This window comes from Lipotes vexillifer, unplaced genomic scaffold (assembly GCF_000442215.2).
Source record: "Lipotes vexillifer unplaced genomic scaffold, Lipotes_vexillifer_v1.1 scaffold302, whole genome shotgun sequence".
In the NCBI taxonomy this organism is placed as follows: Eukaryota; Metazoa; Chordata; class Mammalia; order Artiodactyla; family Lipotidae; genus Lipotes; species Lipotes vexillifer.
In genome coordinates this window covers 596,416-619,701 of record NW_006798913.1, presented here as the reverse complement: position 1 = coordinate 619,701, position 23,286 = coordinate 596,416, and the positions used below count along the sequence as shown (strand labels likewise).

The 23,286-nt window shown below is 37.3% G+C and overlaps 1 pseudogene; it reads left to right on the top strand.

Annotated features, from left to right (window-relative positions):
• Positions 1–359: 359 nt before the first annotated feature.
• Positions 360–23,286, top strand: part of LOC103090647 (6-phosphogluconate dehydrogenase, decarboxylating-like) — a 156,938-nt pseudogene continuing 134,011 nt past the window's right edge.

Below are 23,286 nucleotides of genomic sequence, written 5' to 3'. Positions count from 1 at the left end.
GCTTGAATTGTTAATACAAGTAAATCAGGGGCTTCTTTATCATTCTTGTGCCTTGGGGGATGAATAAAGGACAAGAAAATGTCAAATTTTTTTTCACATGACAAGTACTAATATTAAAAAAAAAAAAAAAACTAAAACAAAAATAACATCCTGGTTCCAGACAGCAAAGATTGATCCTTAAAATGCTCTCTTTCTAGCATTAAAAAATGATCTTACCAGGAAAGTTACATGTTGATCTAATAAAAATTAGTGACTCACTTCAAATGAGAAAGTAAACAAGCCAGGTGTCCACTTTGGCATCACCATCTTGGTAGCAAGGGCACCAATACTGCAGGAGGAACAGCTGGCCTGAGGACAGGATGACCGATGTGTCAACACCCTTTGTTCCTGCCTTTTACACAAGCACCTGGTAACGGTCATCCAAGAGGAAACATTCTCTGGGTCCAGGGAGTCATAATGCACATATACCATCACCTCAAATGAGAGACACGTGGGATTCTTACTCGCCTGAGCCTGCAGGTTCAGGGAAGAAAAACCAGCATCGCCACTTTCCTGATGTTTATTGCTCTCAGTTAAAAGGAGCTTTCTTTATTCTCTGCTGAGAGTATGATGCACCAAGAGGGCTTGGTAAGAGTAGCTTTAATCCTCATGAATTAGTTTTGGAAAACCAGAATAACATATTTACCCTGTTCCTTAAATCATCTAAATCAAGAGAGAAATCGAACAAGTAGGAGAAGAAAGGGCAGGGGGTGATCAGATGGGGAAAATATCTAGAAACTGAGGCAGGAAAGAAAGAGCTGAAGAAACTGGTTGTTTAATCTGGAAAAGAGAGAATTGAGAGGGTGTTCTCCTGATAACTTTTCAAATAGGACAGCTATATTTTTTGTGTGTCAACAGAGTAAGCAGACCTAAGACTGATGAAAATCCTATACTGGGAGGTAGATTTTAGCCTAAAGGAAGGGGAAAAATATCTGTCACCAACAAACCAACAAACAAACACAAACTTTGACCATAAGAGGAAATAATTCCTTTCTCATGAAGTAATTAGGTCTGGGTCATTGAATGTGTTCAAGCAGAGATTGAATGACCACTTTTAGGAATAGTACAGAAAAGAGTCCAACATCTGATAATGGTTGGGTTAAATGGCCTGTAAGATTCCTCTGAAGTCTAACATTTTATGTTCCAAGAATGTACCCAATTTTATGCCTTGGATGTAAGGTTCAGAAAGCCATATTATTTCTAATCAATTTTCTGTGCCCCATTTAATAAAAAATAAAGAAACTAGTTTCTAAATGAGAAATAAATAGAACTGGGGCTTTATATTTTTCTGGTCAAAAGAGACCTTCCATATCTTTTGTTCTATACATTCTAAGAAAATAATACTCTAAAATCTAATGCTTTCTCTGTTTAATATTTCCTTTTGTGAAAGCTAGTTTCATTTCTCACCTTGTAAGGAAAGACTCAGCTCCAAGTTTCATAATTTTATGATCCCCTTTACCCCAGAGAGCAAGGCACAGTTTAATTCAGACTGACCTGGGGTACTTATTTAAAAGTTAGATTCCTGGTCCCACTTTAGCAAATGAACCAGAATCTTTGGAATGGTGCCTTTGAATCCTAATGTTTAACACATACATTCTGATGACTCCTATGCATATTAAAGTTCAAGAATATGTGCAATGGATCTTCACAACTGGGGTTTCAGTATGTCAGCATGGTTTATTCTCATGTTATCAAATCTCCAAAAACCCACTCTTTCTTGTGGAAGGAAGAAATAGTTGACTTTAAAAATATTTTTCTTGATGTAGTTTTTTCATTTGCTGGCTTTCATTTATCAACTTGACAGTAAGAAAAATCACAATATATTTGCTTTTGAATATGAGCATATACTTTTAATCTCATAGCAGAGCTGTGTCAGGGGATTTTGAAAGAGGAAGGAAACATTTTTTATCTTTTATTTGTTCCTGTAAAAATAGTTGGTGATGGGTTAGCTTATTATTTACAGAAGTATGCCACTGCATCCAAAGGTATAAGTCAGGTACCTATGCAGCCAATAGTAGTGTGTTTCACTCCATGGTTTAAACATTCACAACCTTGTTTGAGAGAGTAGCTGTGTTTTTCCAGGACTTTTTTTTAATTGCCAGTGACTGAAATGACACGCAAACTAGTTTAAGAAAACAAAAAAAACTTATGTAATGGGAGAAGATAAGAATGGATTTTAGGCATGTCTGGAGTTGAAAATCAAATGATGTCAGCAGAAGTTTGTCCTGAGCCATTCTTTAGCTCTGATTTTTTCTGGATTAACTTCATTCTGGTAAAGTGTTCCCATGTGGTGGCAAAGGCAGCCATCATCAACTCTAGTCTTACACTGATCACTCTTAGTGGTGGTCCCAGAGAAAAGAAAGTGCATCTTTCCAAATTCTCCTTGCAATGACCTTCCTTGGCCCACAAAAGTCACATGCCCATTCTTGACTTAGTCCTAGTGGTCAGTGGGATGAAGTGCTTGAGTTCTATGATTGTCCATTCTTAGACCACACATCCATCTTTGGAACCAAAGTCTGTATCACCTCATGGGTCTCTGAGGATATGTGAGTCTGGACATTGTTCTCCCAAAGGAGGAGATTTGAGCAAAAGAAAGTAGCTGATGTCCTCCAATGGGATGACTTATTAAGTCCTTCTTTAAACAGGCATTTATTGATCATAAAATATTAGAGAGTTAGAGAAGAACCCACACTGACTTCCACTCAGATTCAGTCCAGTGGGTGGGACTTTAGCAATTGCTATGTATAATGGTAAGGGCTATACTGGAGGTAGGGATGAAATTCTGAGGGAACGAAGAGGAGCATGTAACTAGGTGGGACTCAGTAATTTAAAAAGAAAACATCAGATGTGACAGTGAGCTGGATCTGGAGAATGGGTGGGGACTGTAAGGTGGACACAATGGGGAGGGGATCCCAGGAAAAGGGACCAGCAGGTATAAAGACACATGCTCTAAAAAGGAAAATAAGTAAGAGTATCATCTCCTTGGATGACACCTAGATAGTCAAAATAGGCTTTACAAGCAAGCAGGTTGAAAAAAATCATGACTTGGTAAAATTTGAGTTTCTTGTCCATTTTGGCTGAAAGCCAGTGCAACTTACTCAATCTCTATTAAATGGAACTGCATTTCCACCTGTAAGAAAACTCTATAGTGGAAATCATGATTATTTTTTAGATCAGGCTGTTAAGATAAAATGTTAGAAAACTCTTAAAGGCATTTGCAATGAAGTTTAACAATTTTCCTTCTTACTGAAAGAAAAAATAACATGGCAGCAATTCAGGAAAGGCACACTTAAAATTCAGTGAAATGTAGAAGCAACAGAAGTTAAAAGTGAAACAGTTTTCTGTAGATTTCAGTTATTTTTAAAGATGATAAAGACAGCTATTAATTCCATAGGCCATTGGTGATGATTCAAATGTGGAATATTATAAATATGATATCAGTTCAACATGTAAAGATAAAAATGACTTTAAATATTTTGAGGTGGGGTGGAGGGCAGAGGAGCAAAGGAAAAGACTGAGTGGGGAGGTGGCATGATCATAAAATAATGTTTGGATTCAGCTTTTCACCGTGATTCTGTAGGTGTTAGATTCAATAATATGGTCTGCTTTAGAGAGACCAAATAATCATGTAGTGATGGTGTAGATGAGGATAATAAGAGCATTGTTTTAAATCCTGTATCTCTACTGCCTTTCATCCTCAAAATGACCCTTTAATTGTAGGCTCAGTATCATCCCCACTTCAGCAATGAGTTTGAGTAGCACAGCCAATGTCAGACCCAAGGCCCTGACTCACAGGGAGTGATAGTGGAGCCCAACTTTGGATAATAATGGCTAGTAGCCATTTAACATCTACTCTGAGCCCAGACTTACACGTGCTTTATCTATTTTTCACAGATGTCCTGTGAATAGGTGTTATTTTAAGCCTATTTCACAGATGAAGAATGACTTGAGATGTTGAGAAAATTGTCCAAGGAAAGTTAATAAATGCTCAAACCTGGACTTAAAAGTCAGCGTCTATGTTGATCTCTTTCCTGTATGGTCATAATGAACAATGAGAATCCAGTTCCTCATTATCTTTCATGAACACACAGTAAATGCCTATTTAATGACAAGATGCTACTCTGCTGAGACTTTAATAGTAAAGAATTACTAAAGAACTTAAATATGATAATCGCAAAAGTAGTTGATTTTAAACCTATATCTGAGCTATGTATAGAAGTCTAGGATTTAAATTTATTTATGAAAAATTACATGTCTCATATACTGATTCTTAATACCTCTTTGAATTTTTATTATTTGAAAAATACCTCTTTGAATTTTGTTACTGATTTTATATATAAAACTATTAGATGTCTGTTTAAGTAGACTTGGTAACATTTAAGAGGTTAAAATTTTTAGCACAGGCTTATGTTTTAATATGGCAGGTTGAACATATAATGATATCTACTACTGAGTTCAAAAACTCATCGTACTAGGAATAAAAATGTAGAAATAGGACATGGAGGGAGGTTCAATGGTGTGTGAAAGATTTTATGAAAATACAGGATGTAGAGAGTGAGTGAAGGAATAAGGCCTGGTTCAGGAAGGGAGAGGAAACCACAATTTAGAAAACGTCCAAAGAGGGCACAAATCAGAAAGGCTTCACCTTACAAACCCTGTGGGGTAGGAGAGGCGTCCAAGTGAGTGTAGCCTTGAAAACAAGGGCGTGAAGGTAAATGGAAAGATTGTAGCTGGATAATGTTCACTTCCCACACATCTTTTCTTCCAGCACAGAACTCAAAGAAAAAATGTATGAAATAGAACATAATAAATAAACTCCTTCTTGTGAGAGCACCAGAATCACAACTAACTGCTGAAAGAAGGAAGACAGGAAGACACTGGATCTCACCATAAAAGATACCCCACATCCAAAGACAAAAGAGAAGCCACAATGAGATGGTAGGAGAGGCTCAATCACAATAAAATCAAATCCCATAACATCTGAGTGGGTGACTCACAAACTGGAGAACAATTATACCACAGAAGTCCACCCACTGGAGTGAAGGTTCTGAGTCCCATGTCAGGCTTCCCAACCCGGGGGTCCAGCAAAAGGAGGAGGAATTCCTAGAGAATCAAACATTGAAGGCTAGTAGGATTTGACTGCAGGACTTTGACAGGACTGAGAGAAACAGAGACTCCATTCTTGGAGTGCACACACAAAGTAGTGTGTGCATCAGGGTCCAGGGGAAGGAGCAGTGACCCCATAGAAGACTGACCCAGACTTACCTGCTAGGGTTGGAGGGCCTCCTGCAGAGGCTGGGGGTGGCTGTGGCTCACCACGGAGACAAGGACACTGGCAGCAGAAATTCTGGGAAGTGTTCCTTGGCGTGAGCCCTCCCAGAGTCCACCATTAGCCCCACCAAAAAGCCTGTAGGCTCCAGTGCTGGGTTGCCTCAGGCAAAACAACCAACAAGGAATGAACTCAGCCCCACCATCAGCAGACAAGTGGATTGAAGTTTTACTGAGCACTGCCCACCAGAGCAACACTCAGCTCTACCCACCACCAGTCCCTCCCATCAGGAAGCTTGCACAAGCCTCTTAGATAGCTTCATTCACCAGAGGGCAGACAGCAGAAGTAAGAAGAACTACAATTCCGCAGCCTGTGGAATGAAAACTACATTCACAGAAAGATAGTCAAAATGAAAAGGCAGAGGGCTATGTACTAGATGAAGGAACAAGAAAAACAACTAAATGAAGTGGACATAGGCAACATTCCAGTAAAAGAATTCAGAATAATGATAGTGAAGATGATCTAGGACCTTGGAAAAAGAATGGAGGCAAAGATCAAAGAGATGCAAGAAATGTTTAACAAAGACCTAGAAGAAATGAAGACAGCCTAAGAGACCTCTGGAACAACACTAAATGCACCAACATTCGCATTATAGGGGTCACAGAAGGAGAAGAGAGAGAGAAAAGACTGAGCATATATTTGAAGAGATTATAGTCAAAAACTACCCAAACATGGGAAAGAAAATAGCCACCCAGGTCCAGGAAGTGCAGAGAATCCCAGGCAGGTTAAACCCAAGGATAAACATGCCAAGACACATAGTAATAAAATTGACAAAAATTAAAGCTAAAGAAAAATTATTAAAAACAACAAGGGAAAAATGACAAATAACATACAGGGCAACTCCCATAAGGTTAACAGCTGATTTCACAGCAGAAACTCTACAAGCCAGAAAGGAGTGGCATGATGTATTTAAAGTGATGAAAGGGAAGAACTTACAACCAAGATTACTCTACTTGGCAAGGATCTCATTCCGATTTGACAGAGAAATCAAAAGCTTTACAGACAAACAAAAGCTAAGAGAATTCAGCACCACCAAACCAGCTCTACAACAAATGCTAAAGAAACTTCTCTAAGTGGAAAACACAAAAGAAGAAAGGGACCTACAAAAACAAATCTAAAAGAATTAAGAAAATTGCAATAGGAACATACATATCGATAATTACCTTAAATGTGAATGGGTTAAATGTTCCAACAAAAAGATACAGGCTCACTGAATGGATAGAAAAAAAAAAAAAGACCCATATATATGCTGTCTACAAGACACCCACTTCACACCTAGGGACACATACAGACTGAAAGTGAGGGGATGGAAAAAGATATTCCATGCAACTGGAAATCAAAAGAAACCTGGAGTAGCAATACTCGTATCAGATAAAATAGACAAAAATAAAGAAAGTTACAAGAGACAAGGAAGGACACTACATAATAATCAAGGGATCAATCTAAGAAGAAGATATAACAATTATAAATATACATGCACCCAACATAGGAACACCTCAATACATAAGGCAAATGCGAACAGCTATAAAAGAGGAAATTAACAGTAACACAAAAATAGTGGGGGACTTTAACATCTTACTTACACCAATGGACAGATTCTCCAGACAGAAAATTAATAAGGAAGCACAAGCTTTAAATGACACAATAGACCAGATAGATTTAATTGATATTTATAGGACATTCCATCAGAAAACAGCAGATTATACTTTCTTCTCAAGTACACATGGAACATTCTCCAGTATAGATCATATCTTGGGTCACAAATCAAGCCTCTAGAAAATTAATAAAATTGAAATCATATCAAGCATCTTTTCTGACCACAACACTATGAGATTAGAAATTAATTACAGGAAAGAAAAGCCCTTAAAAAACACAAACACATGGAGGCTAAACAATATGTTACTAAATAGCCAAGAGATCACTGAAGAAATCAAAGAGGTAATCAAAAATTACCTAGAGACAAATGACAATGAAAACATCCTGATCCAAAACTTATGGGATGCAGCAAAGGCAGTTCTAAAAGGGAAGATTATAGCAATACAATCCTACCTCAAGAAACAAAGAAAAATCTCAAATAAACAATCTAACCTTACACCTAAAGGAAAGAAAAACAGATAAAACCCAAAGTTAGTAAAAGGAGAGAAATCATAAAGATCAGAGCAGAAATAAATGAAATAGAAACAAAGAAAACAATAGCAAAGATCAATAAAACTAAAAGCTAGTTCTTTGAGAAGATAAATAAAACTGATAAACCTTTAGCCAGACTCATACAGAAAAAAAGGGAGAGGACTCAAATCAATAAAATTAGCAATGAAAAAGGAGAAGTTACAACAGACACCACAGAAATACAAAGCATCATAAGAGACAACTACAAGCAACTCTATGCCAATAAAATGGACAACCCAGAAGAAATGGACAAATTCTTAGAGAGGTATAACCTTCAAACACTGAACCAGGAAGAAATAGAAAATATGAACTGACCAATCATGAGTAATGAAATTGAAACTGTGATTAAAAATCTTCCAACAAACAAAAGTCCAGGACCAGATGGCTTCCCAAGTGAATTCTATGAAACATGTAGAGAAGAACTAACACCCACCCTTCTCAAACTCTTCCAAAAAATTGCAGAGGGAGCAATACTCCCAAACTGATTCTACAAGGCCACCATCACCCTGATACCAAAACCAGACAAAGATATAAAAAAAGAAAATTACAGACCAATATCACTGATGAATATAGATGCAAAAATCCTCAACAAAATACTAGCAAACAGAGTCCAACAACACATTAAAAGGATCATACACCATGATCAAGTGGAATTTATCCCAGAGATGTAAGGATTCTTCAATATATGCAAATCAACCAATGTGATACACCATATTAACAAATTGAAGAATAAAAACCATATGATCATCTCAATAGATGAAGAAAGAGTTTTTGACAAAATTCAACACCGATTTATGATAAAAACTCCCCAGAAAATGGGCACAGAGGGAACCTACCTCAATATAATAAAGAACGTATATGACAAGCCTACAGCAAACATCATTCTCAATGGTGAAAAACTGAAAGCATTTCCTCTATGATCAGGAACAAGAAAAAGATGTCTACTCTTGCCACTATTATTCAACATAGATTTGGAAGTCCTAGCCATGGCAATCAGAGAAGAAAAAGAAATACAAGGAATCCAAATTAGAAAGGAAGTAAAACTGTCACTGTTTGCAGATGACATGATGCTATATATTGAGAATACTAAAGATGCCACCAGAAAACTACTAGAGCTAATCAATGAATCTGGTAAAGTAGCAAGATACAAAATTAATGCACAGAAATCTCTTGCATTCCTATACACTAACAATGAAAGATCAGAAAGAGAAATTAAGGAAACAATCCCATTCACCATTGCAAACAAAATAATAAAGTACCTAGGAATAAACCTACCTAAGGAGGTGAAAGACCTGTACTCAGAAAACTATAAGACACTGATGAAAGAAATCAATGATGACACAAACGCTTGGAGAGATATACTATGTTTTTGGATTGGAAGAATTAATATTGTGAAAATGACTATACTACCCAAAGCAATCCACAGATTCAGTGGAATCCCTATCAGAATACCAATAGCATTTTTTAGAACAAAAAATCTTAAAATGTGTATGGAGACACAACGAATAGCCAAAGCAATCTTGAGGGAGAAAAACGCACCTGGAGGAATCAGGCTTCCTGACTTCAAACTATACTACAAAGCTACAGTAGTATACAGTATACAGTATCAAGACAATATGATACAGGCACAAAAACAGAAATATAGATGAATAGAACAGAATAGAAAGTCCAGAGATAAACCCATGCACCTATGGTCAACTAATCTATGAAAAAGGAGGCAAGGATATGCAATGGAGAAAAGACAGTCTGTTCAATAAGTGGTGCTGGGAAAACTGGACAGCTACATGTAAAAGAATAAGATTAGAACACTCCCTAACACCATACACAAAAATAAACTCAAAAAGGATTAAATACCTAAATGTAAGACCAGACACTATAAAACTCTTAGAGGAAATATAGGAAGAACACTCTTTGACATAAATCACAGGAAGATCTTTTTTGACCTACCTCCTACAGTAATGGAAGTAAAAACAAAAATAAGCAAATGGAACCTAATGAAACTTAAAAGCTTTTGCACAGCAAAGGAAACTGTAAACAAGATGAAAAGTTAACCCTCAGGATGGAGATAATATTTGCAATTGAATCAATGGACAAAGGACTAATCTCCAAAATATATAAACTGCTCATGCAGCTCAATATTAAAAAAACAAACAACCTAATCCAAAAATGGGCAGAAGACCTAAATAGACATCTCTCCAAAGAAAACATACAGATTGCCAAAATGCACATGAAAAGCTGCTCAACATCACTAATTATTAGAGAAATGCAAATTAAAACTACAGTGAGGTATTACTTCACACATGTTAGAATGGGCATCATCAGAAAATCTACAAACAACAAATGCTGGAGAGGGTGTGGAGAAAAGGGAACCCTCTTGCACTGTTGGCAGGAGTGTAAATTGATACAGCCACTATGGAGAACAGTATGGAGCTTCCTTAAAAAGCTAAAATGACTCAGCAATTCTACCCCTGGGCATATACCCAAAGAAAACCATAATTCAAAAAGACACATGCACCCCAGTGTTCATGGCCGGACTATTTACAATAGCCAGGTCATGGAAGAAACCTAAATGCCCATTAACAGATGAATGGATAAAGAAGATGTGGTACATATATACAATGAAATATTACTCAGCCATAAAAAGGAATGAAATTGGGTCATTTGTAGAGATGTGGATGGACCTAGAAACTGTCATACACAGTTAAGTATCACATATTAACGCATATATGTGGTATCTAGAAAAATGGTAGAGATGAACCAGTTTGCCTGGCAGAAATAGCGACACAGATATAGAGAACAAACGTATGGACACCAAGGGTGGAAAGTGGTGGTGGGATGAATTGGGAGATTGGGATTGACATATATACAATAATATGTATAAAATAGATAATAAAAACCTGCTGTATAAAAAAAAAATAAAATTCAAAAGAGAAAAAAAAGAACATAAGTAAATAACAATGCACACAGAAAGTAGAATGGTGTCTGGGGATTTGTGGGAATGGGAAGTTAGTGTTTAATGGGCACAGAGTTTCAATTTAGGAAGATGAAATTGTTCTGGAGATGGTTGGTGGTGATAGTTGCACAACAATATGAATGTACTTAATGCCACTGAACTGTACACTTAAAAATGGGTAAAGTGGTAAATTTTATGTTATGTTTACTTACCACAATAAAAACAAGAATGGAGACTTCATATCTACAGGAATGTAAAGGACTGTCTGGTAAAACCAGGTGTTTTATGTGGGAACTGGCCTTCTAGAGTGAAGGCTTCAACATCTCAGCCTTTCACAGCAGCTGACTTGCCACTGATTCAACAGAAGATGAAACCTGCAAGTTGGTAAACTTTTGTCCATCAGTACAAAGGCCTCTGCTAGATTTTCTACTGTCTTAACCTTAAATTCAAACAGGCATTAAAGGATGACCAGAAAAATGAAGAATGTCAAAAAGAAAGAGCAATGTTAATAATTAGCAACAATAGCCAAAGAGGGAATGATTAATCCAGAAAACAGAAGGGAATTTTAAAATTCTCTCTATACCTGGTATCTTTAGAGATCTTTTAGAGAGATATTACATTTATTAAATAAGCAATATGCTATAAAATAGGAACATATAAAAATGTAACAAATGGAAAAACTCAGTTGAAGAGTACAGAAAGAAATTAAGCAAATCTAGAAAAAGAATAAAAAGGACCAAAAACAAGAAAGGAAAATATGAGAATAAAGATTAAACACATATGGATAAATTCAAGATTTGCTACCTAAAAATGGAAGTCCCTGAAAGAAAGAAGAGGGTAATAAACCATCAGAGAAATGATAAAGGAGGCAACACTGAACCAAAGCATGAGTCTCTAGGTTGGAAGGGCCTACCAGGTGCCCAGCAAAGGGAATAAAAGATGTTTGCCTGGACATGTTATTGTGAAAATTCAGAATGCTGAAATTTCCAGAAAGAAAAGAACAAAGTTAAAAAAACAGTTCACCTTTCAACTCAACAATAAAAAGAAAAATAACTCAATTTACAAAATGGACAAAGGATTTTAATGAACAAGAAAGTAAACAAATGACCAATAAGCACATGAAAAGTTGCGCAATAATCATTAGCCATCAGGGAAATCCAAACCAAAACAGCAATGGGATACCACCTAACAGCCACTAGGATGGCTATGATCAAAGAGACAGATGATAAAAATGTTGCTGAGAATGTTGATGGATAGAAACCCTCATACATTGCTGTTGGGATGGAGAGTGGTGTACTGCCTTGGAAAATAGTCTGATAGCTTCTATGAAGGTTAAACGTTGTTACCATACATATGACCCAACAAATCCACTCCTAGGTATCTAGCCAAGAGAAATGAAAACAAATATTCACACAAAAATCTGTAAATAAAGTTCATAGTGGTATTATTAATAGCCCCAAAGTGGAAACACCCCAACTCATGAAGGGATAAATAAAATGTAGGGCTGGAAACACCCCAACTCATGAAAGGATAAATAAAATGTAGTGTATCCATACAATGAAATATTATCTGGTCATAAAAAAGAATGAAGTACTGACACGTGTTTCAACAGGGATGAGCCTTGGAGATACTTTCCTAAATGAAAGAAGTCAGTCACAAAAGACCACATATTTAAGATTCCCTTTATATGAAACGATGAGAATAGGCAAATCTATAGAGACAGAGAGGAGATTCGTGGTTGCCTAAGGAAGTGGAGGTTGGGGGAAAAGGGGGAGTGACTTAAATGGGTACAGAGTTCTTCTGGGGGGAAGAAAATATTCTAAAATTTTGGTGGGGACGGTTGCACAGCTCTGTGATTATACTAAAAGCCATTGAATTGTACATTTTAAATGGGTGACTTGTATGATATGTGTGAATTATAGCCCAACAAATCTATTTTTTTTTTTTAATGTCACAGTTATCAGGCTTCTGAGTAGCCCTGGATTCTAGAAGTTTATATATAATGTGGAAATAAACAAAGACCACACAGATGAGAATAAGAAAATGCTATTTATTCACATGTTTCTATAGCAAGGGAGTCAGCCATCATCACTTAGTTTTGCCAGAAACTCAAAGGCAGGCAGAGGATTGGGAAAGCTTTTTACTGAAAAAAAGGGAAGGTTTCAGGTGTGCTCTAATTGGAGACTGGGGTGTTGGAAATCTGTAGGCAGGCTTGCTAGAGGCAGGGCATCCCATGTGATTGGTTAGGTGTGTATTTGTCTTTCTCTGGTTGGCACTAAATTGAAAGTGGGAACAAGACTTAGAGAAGCTGTCAGTTGTTAATCAAATTATGGCCATTTTGGGTCAATTGTTTTTAAGGGTTTATTGTTTGATCTTCCTGGATTTTTTGTTAGAGACAGTGATCTGACCTACAAGTCTGACTTGTAGATAGTAGGTTGGTTTCCTGGCTCTTTAGATAATGGCTTCATTTCCTAAGCTGGCTGCCACAGACGTGGGGTCAGAGTTTTATTTTATTTATTTATTTATTTAGTTTATTGAAGTGTAGCTGATTTACAATGTTGTGTTAATTTCTGCTGTAAAGCAAAGTGACTCATTTATACACATATATGCATTCTTTTCTTATATTCTTTTCTGTTGTGGTTTATCACAAGATATTCAGTATAGTCCCCTGTGCTATATGGTAGGACCTTATTGTTTATCCATTCTATATATAATAGTTTGCATCTGCTAATCCCAAACTCTGAATCCCCCTCCCCCTCCCCCTATCTCCCCACTGGCAACCACAAATCTGTTCTCTATGTCAGAGTTTTATTTTTATATATGGTCTGGTCATTGTTCACTTGTATATTCAGTCTTTCAATAAAAATGCTTTCAAAATTATGAAGGAATGAAAAAAATATATTAAAAATATACCTAAGGAGGGTCATCTGTGCCTTGCCTCTCCTTGTTCCAGCCCGCTCTGCTGCCTCCACAATGATATTGCCCTGATTGGACTGGCTGTCATGGGCAGAACTTAATTTTGAATATGAATGACCATGGCCTTGTGGTCTGTGCTTTTAATAGGATAGTCTCCAAAGTTGATGATTTCTTGGCCAATGAGGTGAAAGGCACCAAGGTGGTTGGTGCTCACTCCTTGGAGGAGATGGTCTCCAAGCTGAAGAAGCCTTGGCGAATCATCCTGCTTGTGAAGACTGTCCTGGCTGTCGATTTTATTGAAAAACTGGTACCCTTGTTGGACACTGGTGACATCATCATCAATGGAGGAAATTCTAAATACAAGGATACCACAAGACAGTGTTGAGACCCCAAGGCCAAGAGAATCTTGTTTGTGGGGAGTGGAGTTAGTGGTGGAGTGGAAGGGGCATAGTATGGCCCATTATTTAAGCAGGGAGGGAATAAGGAGGCTTGGCCCCACATCAAGGCAATCTTCCAAGGCATCGCTGTGAAAGTGGGGACTGGAGGACCCTGGTGTGACTGGGTGGGAGATGAGTGGGTAGGACACATTGTGAAGATGGTGCACAACAGGGTAGAGTATGGAGACATGCAGCTGATTTGCGAGGCCTACCACCTGATGAAAAACATCCTGGGCTTGGAGCACGAGGAGATGGCAAAGGCTTTTGAGGAATGGAATAGGAGAGGGCTAGAGTCATTCCTGATTGAAATCACAGCCAATATTTTAAAGTTCCAAGACCGATGGCAAATGCCTGCTGCTAAAGATCAGGGACAGTGCGGGGGCAGAAGGGCACTGGGAAGTGTACCACCATCTCGGCCCCGGAGTACGGTGTCCCTGTTACCCTCATCAGAGAAGCGGTCTTTGCTCTATGCTTATCATCTCTGAAGGATGAGAGGATCCAAGCCAGAAGAAAGCTGAAGGGACCTCAAAAGACCCAGTTTGAAGGAGATAAGGAATCATTCCTGGAGGGCATTCGAAAGGCCCTCTATGCTTCCAAGATCCTCACTTATGCTCAGGGCTTTATGTTGCTAGGACAGGTAGCCACTTAATTTGGCTGGATGCTCAACTATGGTGGCATTGCCCTGATGTGGAGGGGGTTCTGCATAAGCAGGAGTGTATTCCTAGGAAAGGTAAAAGATGCATTTGATCGAAACCCAGGGCTTCTGAATCTACTACTAGATGACTTTTTTTTTTTTTTTTTTTGCGTTACGCGGGCCTCTCACTGTTGTGGCCTCTCCCGTTGCGGAGCACAGGCTCTTGACGCACAGGCTCAGCGGCCATGGCTCACGGGCCTAGCCGCTCCGTGGCATGTGGGTTCTTCCCAGACCGGGGCACGAACCCGCGTCCCCTGCATTGGCAGGCGGACTCTCAACCAATGCGCCACCAGGGAAGCCCTAGATGACTTCTTTAAGTCGGCCGTGGAAACTGCCAGGACTCCCGACGGCAGGCAATCAGTACTGGTGTCCAGACAGGCATTCCCATGCTCTGCTTCACCACTGCTCTGTCCTTCTATGATGGATACAGACACAAAGTGCTGCCAGCCAACCTAATCCAGGCTTAGAGAGATTACTTTTGGGTCCACACCTATGAACTCTTGGCCATGCCAGGACTGTTTCTCCACACTAACTGGATAGGCCACAGTGCTAGTGTGTCCTTGTCGTCATACAATGCCCGATCAGATTCTGTTAGACACCATGACTCCGCAAACAGGGACATTCCATTTGCCACACAGCAGTGCTTCCATGGCCCTTTGACCTACTTTCTGCTCAGATGTCTCTCTTTTTTTAATTTACTAGTAGTTTTATTTATTTATTTATTTAAACATCTTTATTGGAGTATAATTGCTTTACAATGTTGTGTTAGTTTCTGTTGTATAACAAAGTGAATCGGCTATTGCATACATATATTCCCGTACCCTCCCTCTTGTGTCTCCCTCCCACCTTCCCTATCCCACCCCTCTAGGTGGTCACAAAGCACAGAGCTAATCTCCCTGTGCTATGCAGCTGCTTTCCACTAGTTATCTATTTTACATTTGGTAGTGTATGTATGTCCATGCCACTCTCTCACTTCATCCCACCTTACACCTCCCTCTCCCCATGTCCTCAAGTCCATTCTCTATGTCTGCGTCTTTATTCCTGTCCTGTCCTTAGGTTCGTCAGAATCTCTCTCTTTTTTTTTTTTTTTTAGATTCCATATATATGTGTTAGCATACCGTATTTATTTTTCTTTCTGTATGACAGACTCTAGGTCCATCCACCTCACTACAAATAACTCAATTTCGTTTCTTTTTATGGCTGAGCAATATTCCATGGTATATATGTGCCACATCTTCTTTATCCATTCATCTGTCGATGGACACTTAGGTTGTTTCTATGTCCTGGCTATTGTAAATAGAGCTGCAATGAACATTGTGGTGCATGACTCTTTCTTAATTATGGTTTTCTCAGGGTATATGCCCAGTAGTGGGATTGCTGGGTCATATGGTAGTTCTATTTTTAGTTTTTTAAGGAACCTCCATACTGTTCTTCATAGTAGTTGTATCAATTTACATTCCCACCAGATCTCTTAAAAAAGTGTCGTAAGAGACTCCTCTGAAGAGTCAACCCAAGTCTATTTGTAAAGTAGTTCTGTGAGAACCAACATGGCCTCTGCCCTCGCCTTTTGGGACGGAGCAGGAATTGAGCGTGTGCACCACAGTGCGAGCCAGCTCTGTGAGGCAGTGTTTCTCACATGTCCCCTGTGGATTTGGGAAGCAGAGTAAGTTTGCTCTGATAGAGGCAGCAGCACTTATCACATAGAAGGGAAAGTTTTTTGTGGAATTTGATCAAACTGGAACCTTTGTATTATGTAGGTGAATTTCCTTTTCCCTTTACTTAATAAAAGTAAAAAGGAAAAAAATCCCCTAGGAATAAATAAAATCTGAGAGCTGAATACAAAATACATATCCAAGGATTCATAAACTTTACTTCCTAAGTGCCTTTCCTTAGAAAGTTAATTGAAGACATTTTCCAAAAAATTAGCATAAAAAGGGAAAGACATGACATTCAGAAAGAGATGATGTAATCCAGAAGAGCAGGGACCTGAAGTTCCAGGAAGAGCATAGCACTTCTAGAGAACAGCCCTCCAGGATGGAGGCAAGAACCCAAGATGCCTGCAGGGAGTTCTATGAGGGAAGGGAAGAGAGGGAGTTTAGAAGAGAGTTGTAGTAAAGTACAAAGGTACTGAGGATATAAAAAGGGTGCAAGGGGAAAAAGAGGCAATTTACAAAGCATTAGACATGTCAGGAAAAACAATAATATATTATAGTGTTTGCAGTTTTTATGATTTTGAATTATTGTTCAAGCACAGCCTGTAATTACAAAGGCATAATAGTACAAGCACTATTGTTTTTCAGTGAAGACAAATGTAAAACAATTAGATGTATTTATAAAGCAGAACATAAATATTGTCATCCTTGATAAAGTAGAAATACAGATGACAGTGGGGAGGTGAAAAGTGGGCAAAAGGCCAGGGAATGGCAACTCATGTCATCAGGGTAAAATAGGAAGCTAGGTGATGTGTTTATAGTTGATAGAACAGGAAGTAAATGTGTCAGTTTATTACTGAGAGAAATAATGGTGTTCACATGCATTCACACACCAGCATACAAACTTGAACCTGAATTCTTCCTTAACATTACTTTGTAGACATCTCTCAGTGTAATACATTATCATTTGTAACTGAATCTACCTTTATTGCTAGATTTTTGGGTTGTTTCTAATTATTCACTATTGTCAAAAGTGCTACAAATATGTCCTAATTTGTTTGTGTTTTTGAAATTTACCCATTATTTACCTTATAACAATTTCCTAAAAAAATGCAATTCTACATCTAATGTTATATATATGTGAAAATTTGAATCTATGTACAGATTGGTTTCCAGAAATGTTTATCAACTCATATTCTCAATTTAATGTATATTTCTTGCCCACCATAGTCACCATTTTAACCCATATCAATCTCCTATTGGTGAGGGAGATTAGTGTTGCTTTCCTGGAAAGAAGAGTGCACCACAATAATCTTTTCAGATTTAGTCTGTATTTTCAAATTCCACCATCACAGTGGGAGCTGGCCTTAATCCATATAGTAACCAGAATGATACCTAAAAAGCATTTCAATGCAATTGCCAACTGGAAGCTATCACAACCCTTGAAGAATAGCTTTTAAATAGTTTCAAAATGCTTTATTGCTAAATATAAAAAATAACTATGACTTTTCATAATAGAATTATACTAGATAGACTCACTCAAAATAGTAGACAGTAAATTCATTTAAACAGTTCAAATATCTGTGTTAGAAGAAGAAGTGGTGGATGGTGGAAGTGAAATTATACTTTATGCTTACCAGGTGGCATTTTAAGTAATATTTTCCACAGGAAACTCAGTGATGAGTTTGTGTGTGTGAGAGTGCATGTTCATTAACAAGCATCACATCTGTCTTCCTATTTGGCTTTCTTCTGATGTCCCATCCATTTTTCTTACTCTTCATTTCAGTTCTATCACATTTATAGCATCTTCATTCACAAGATTACTCACTTTCCTGGCTCAGATTTCATGGTATTTAACAGCTATAATTATATTTTTCAAGTGCTGTACCAATCTTCAGTATTACATTCCCTGTAATATTCCCTGGCAGGGATATTAGCTTTCAAAAATGCCGAAAAGCTCTTAGAGATTTCATTTGTAAAGATGGGCTTTACTTAATTTTGATGACAGTTATTTTGTTTATAACCATACTAAAAAGATCAATCTCATTAAATGTGTGTTACAATTAGCAAATCTAAATATGATGGACTAAATTCTATCATCAAATTTGTAGAAGTGATCTTAGATATGAGCTCCTTGGAATTTTTAGAGGAGAGGTGATAAAAGTAAAATTTTCTTACTTTCTGGGTAAATATTGTTCAAGCTTCAAAGATAGGGTGATATATGTCCTATTTCACACAGCACAGTCCCAGTTTATTCCTGTTGTTTTATCTTAATTGATCATCCCCCTTCACTGTCAAAAGTGTCTTGGAATGGGTGATAATTATATCACCCTGTTTTCAGAATTTCTACTAAATATGGGATTACTTGATCAAAGTAATTCAATTCTTTCTTCCACCTTCCTCTAGTACCTGCTATGTTACAAAGCTTGGATGAGTTTTTAAAAATAGTTTAAAATTATGTATATGAATATATATGTGTATATATATATAATAAGATATAAAATGTCAATTTCAGACTACACACAAGTGTGTATGCCCTTAAAATAAGACAAAGTGTACAGAGCCATAAGGCAGACAACTGCATGATATTTTTATAGACTGTCTCACTTCACATATCCTAGTATGTATATATTTTGTACCTTGCCTACTCTACTGCCGTGGATCTTAGAGCAACTGTAAAGACAAATAAAATTTCTTGCTCCCTAAACCAAGAAAAATCTGCATAATATAAAACTTGCAATAACATTTGAGAAAGGATTGTTCACTAAGGACAATTGAAATTTAAATTATGCAACTATGCTGTTTATTATTATTACAAATTTGACCTAATGATAATGTCTCATCACTGAGAGAACACTGTGATAAAGACCAGTAAGTAGTTTATAATTTTTTTGCTTTGCGAAATAACTTTGATTTCGGTGATAGAATTCTTAGGACTATGTGTCAAGGTTTATTTTTCCATTTTACTTATTATGTATTTTTCACACATAGAAATGTAAAATGTAATATTTAAATGGTTCATATTCCCACCAACCAGGTAACTTAATACTATTAATATTTAAATACAACCAGCCTCCCTGCCACACACACATGAAATTTCATTTTTATACATGTATTTGTTATCTATTATTTTATAACGAATTACTCTATGACAGGTTAGCAGATTAAAGCACAGACATTTATCATTTCCCAGTTTCTGTGGGTCAGGAACTCAAGAGTGGCTTAGCTGGGTGGCTCTGGCTCAGGGTCCTCCCCTCCCAACGCTGCAGTCAGGCTGTCAGCCACAGCGACATCATCTGGGCTTGACTGGAGCTGCAGGATCCATTTCCAGGATGGCTCACTCGCACAGCTGTTGGCAGGACTCTGGTCTTTTCCATGAGACCTCTTTGTAGGCCTGCTTGGGTATCTTCAGGACTTGTAAATAGGCCTTCCCCAGAGCAAGTGATCTAAGAGATCCAAGAAGAAAGCTGCAAAATCCTTTAGTTACACACTATCACTTCTGTCATATTCTGTTCATTAGCAGCAACTCACTAAACACAAACCTCACTCCAGAGAGGGGAATTAATCTCAACTCTTGAAGTGAGGAGTAGCAAAGAATTTGTGGACATGTTTTAAAACCACCACACATGGTAAAAATGCAGGAAGCTAGTGTAAAGTGAGGAGAGTTGAAACAAAAACACTGTTGAGAGAAATTAAAGAAGACTTGAACAAACAGAAAGATATACCATATTCAGAGATTGGAAACTTAGTACTCTTATGATCTTAATTCACTCCAAGATGATTTGCATATCCAATATCACAATAAAAACCCAGCAGTTTTTCTGGTAGAGATTGACAAGTTGACTCCTAAATAAATATGAAAATGTGAGGGACACAGAACAGCAAGGTGATCATGAAGAAAACTGAAAAATACACACAAACCCATTTCAAGATTTACTATGAACTAAGAGTAATTAAGACAAGAGTGTTTTTGGCATAGGATAGATAAATAATTCAACGAAATAGAATAGAAAGCCTGGAAAGTGACAGATAATGTCACTTGATTTTTAGCAGAAGTGCCAAGCAATTTAAAGGACAAATTCCTAAACTGGAAACAATCAATGTTAATCAGTATGAAAATGAATTAATAAACTGTGGTATATTCATACTCTGGGCTATTATTATTCAGCAATAAAGAGAACAAAATACTGATACATGCAAAAACATGAATACATTTTTAATATGTTTTGCTGAGTGAAAGAAACCAGGTGCAAATGAATACATAATATGCGTTCATTTATATGAAGTTAACAGGTACAACTCATCTATGGGAATAGAAATCAGAATAATAATTATGACTGGGGGATAGTGTAGACAGGGAAAGGGCAGGCCATAATTGCTTATTAATTGCAGTTTTTTTTGTTTTGTTAAATTTTTCAAATTTCCCACATAGATGATCATGCCATCTGTAAACAGTTTATTTCTTAATTCCCAATCTATATACCTTTTATTTCCTTTTCTTGTCTTATTTCATTAAGTAGTACTTCCAGTAGTATGATGTTGATAAGGAGTGGTGAGAAGAGACAGCCTTGCATTCTTCCTTATCTTAGTGAGAAATCTTCGAGTTGCTTAAGTATAATGTTAGCTGTTGGTTTTTTGCAGATTTTTTTTTATCAAAGTGAGGAAGTTCCCTTTTATAATTTTTATCTTGAATGGGTATTGGATTTTGTTAAATGCTTTTTTATATATCTATTGATATGATCCTGTGCTTCTCTTTTTTAGCTATTTAGTAATAGATTCCATTAATTGATTTTCAAATGTTGAACGAGTCTTGCAAACCTGGGATAAATCCTTCTTGGCTGTAGTGTATAATTCTTTTTATAGATTGTTAGATATGATTTGCTAATATTTTGTTGAAGTTTTTTGTATCTGTGTTCATAAGAAACATTGGTCTGTAATTTCTGGTTATTACAGAGTACTCTGGTACATTTCAAACTAGTTCCCTTTCCCCTTGCCCTGCTGGAAGTGCAAGTGAATTTTTCTCAGATATTTACTGTGGGAACCAGGTTATGCTCCTGTATGTAATACAATACTGTGGGGACTGCCTCATGACTGGATTCCCCCTGGAGTTTTTAACTCTCAGACTTATCTACACTGAGCCTCCAGCAATCTGTCAATTACCATCATGTTTTCCTCTCCTGGCCCTGGTTCCCTTGGTTTCTGCTCTTAAGCCTCTGCTCCAGTATTCACCTGATTTCCTGTACTCACCTGTCTCTCTCTCCAATCTTGGGCGGCAGTTTGCCCTGTGTCCTCCCCTCTATTATGGAGCCAAGAAGAGTTGTTGATTTTTCAGTCTGTTCAGCTTTTTACTTGTTAGGGCAGAGTGACAACTTTCAAGTTTCCTACATGTGGAACTGGAAACCAGAAATGAATAAATATATTTTTTAACAGTGAAGTTTTATTTTGTAATATGAAAAAGTTGTTTTTAAATTTAGTATAAAGTAAGAACACTTTCCACTCATGACAGATTGAATTAACATATCATTTAAACTGAGCAAATGATGATCTTTGAAAAGACACTTTTAATTACACCACAAGTTCTTCAAAGCACTTTGTATATTCCCAAAATATAATATACAAAATAAAAATTTGTCTTGCTATTAGAGGTTTCAGAATAATTATTCTTTTGATAGTTCATAATATTAACTGATGTCAAAGAAATGTAAAATAATTTTAAATTGTTAGGCTGGCTTAGAGGTAAAAGATAACTTGAGCCATATGTTAACATCAAAAGAAAAGATTTAGTAGAAACATTGAAAATTATAATTTTAAATTTAAAAAGACCTTAAAAAATAGACTACTAAATTTGTTGAGAGACAAGTGATTCAACATTTTTATTGAAGTCAGTGTTAGTGACATATAGTTTTCTGCATCATCATGTATCATTCACTGTCATCATCTCAAAAATGATACAAATATGCTGTCATTTTAGAGCAGTCAAGTTAATCCTAGATTGACACATGTTACTCAGACTGGGTAGTCATGTTATGGTTTTATTTAACACAATTCTCTAATGAACTTGCCTATCCAAAGATAACTCTTCTAATCTCCTACCCTAGGATTCTGAATATTAAAGTTACTGCTTTGATCTAAGCCAAAAAATCAAATGAACAACTGTAAATGAGCATTATCTATGATCATTACGGTAAAAGCTACAACTTTTTGTGTGCCTCTTATGTGTGAGGCACTTTACAGACATTATCTCACTTAATTGTCTTTATCATCACCCTGCCAGTATGGGGGTCCCTATATTGTAGGTAAGGGAATAAACTCAGATTGCTTAAGTAACTTGTGTGAAATCAAACAGTTAACAGGCAGACAAGTTAGGAGTCAAAGTAATGTCCTTATACTACAGTGAGCACTGTGAATAGATTCTGCAAGCAAAAAATAAGAGTTTTTGTATTCAATAAACTGTATCTAGAGAAAGAGGGAAAAAGTGAATTGTTATGTAACAAGGTTAGAAATAATTTAAAGACTAAATACATATTTGAAAAATTCAGATAGTACTTCAAAGAGTAAATTTTCCTTTTGAGGAAAATGATCAGGGAAAATTCATGATAGCAGGTTTGGAAATGTGTATTTGAAGGATGGAGAGGACTTGGGTAACCAGAGATGAAAGAATATGTGGCAGCAAGAGGTTGAAGACCCAGGGATAAAAGGAGGTGAGAGGGGGGCGGTGGAAAGATGGCGGAGGAGTAAGACGCGGAGATCACCTTCCTCCCCACAAATACACCAGAAATACATCTACATGTGGAACAACTCCTACAGAACACCTACTGAATGCTGGCAGAAGACCTCAGACCTCCCAAAAGGCAAGAAACTCCCCACGTATCTGGGGAGGGCAAAAGAAAAAATTAATGAAAAACAGAGACAATAGAATAGGGACGGCACCTGCACCAGTGGGAGGGAGCTGTGAAGGAGGAAAGGTCTCCACACACTAGGAAGCCCCTTCGCGGGCAGAGATTGCGTGAGGCGGAGCGGGGAGCTTCGGAGCCGCGGAGGAGAGCACAGCAACGGGGGTGCGGAGGGCAAAGCGGAGAGATTCCCGCACAGAGGATCGG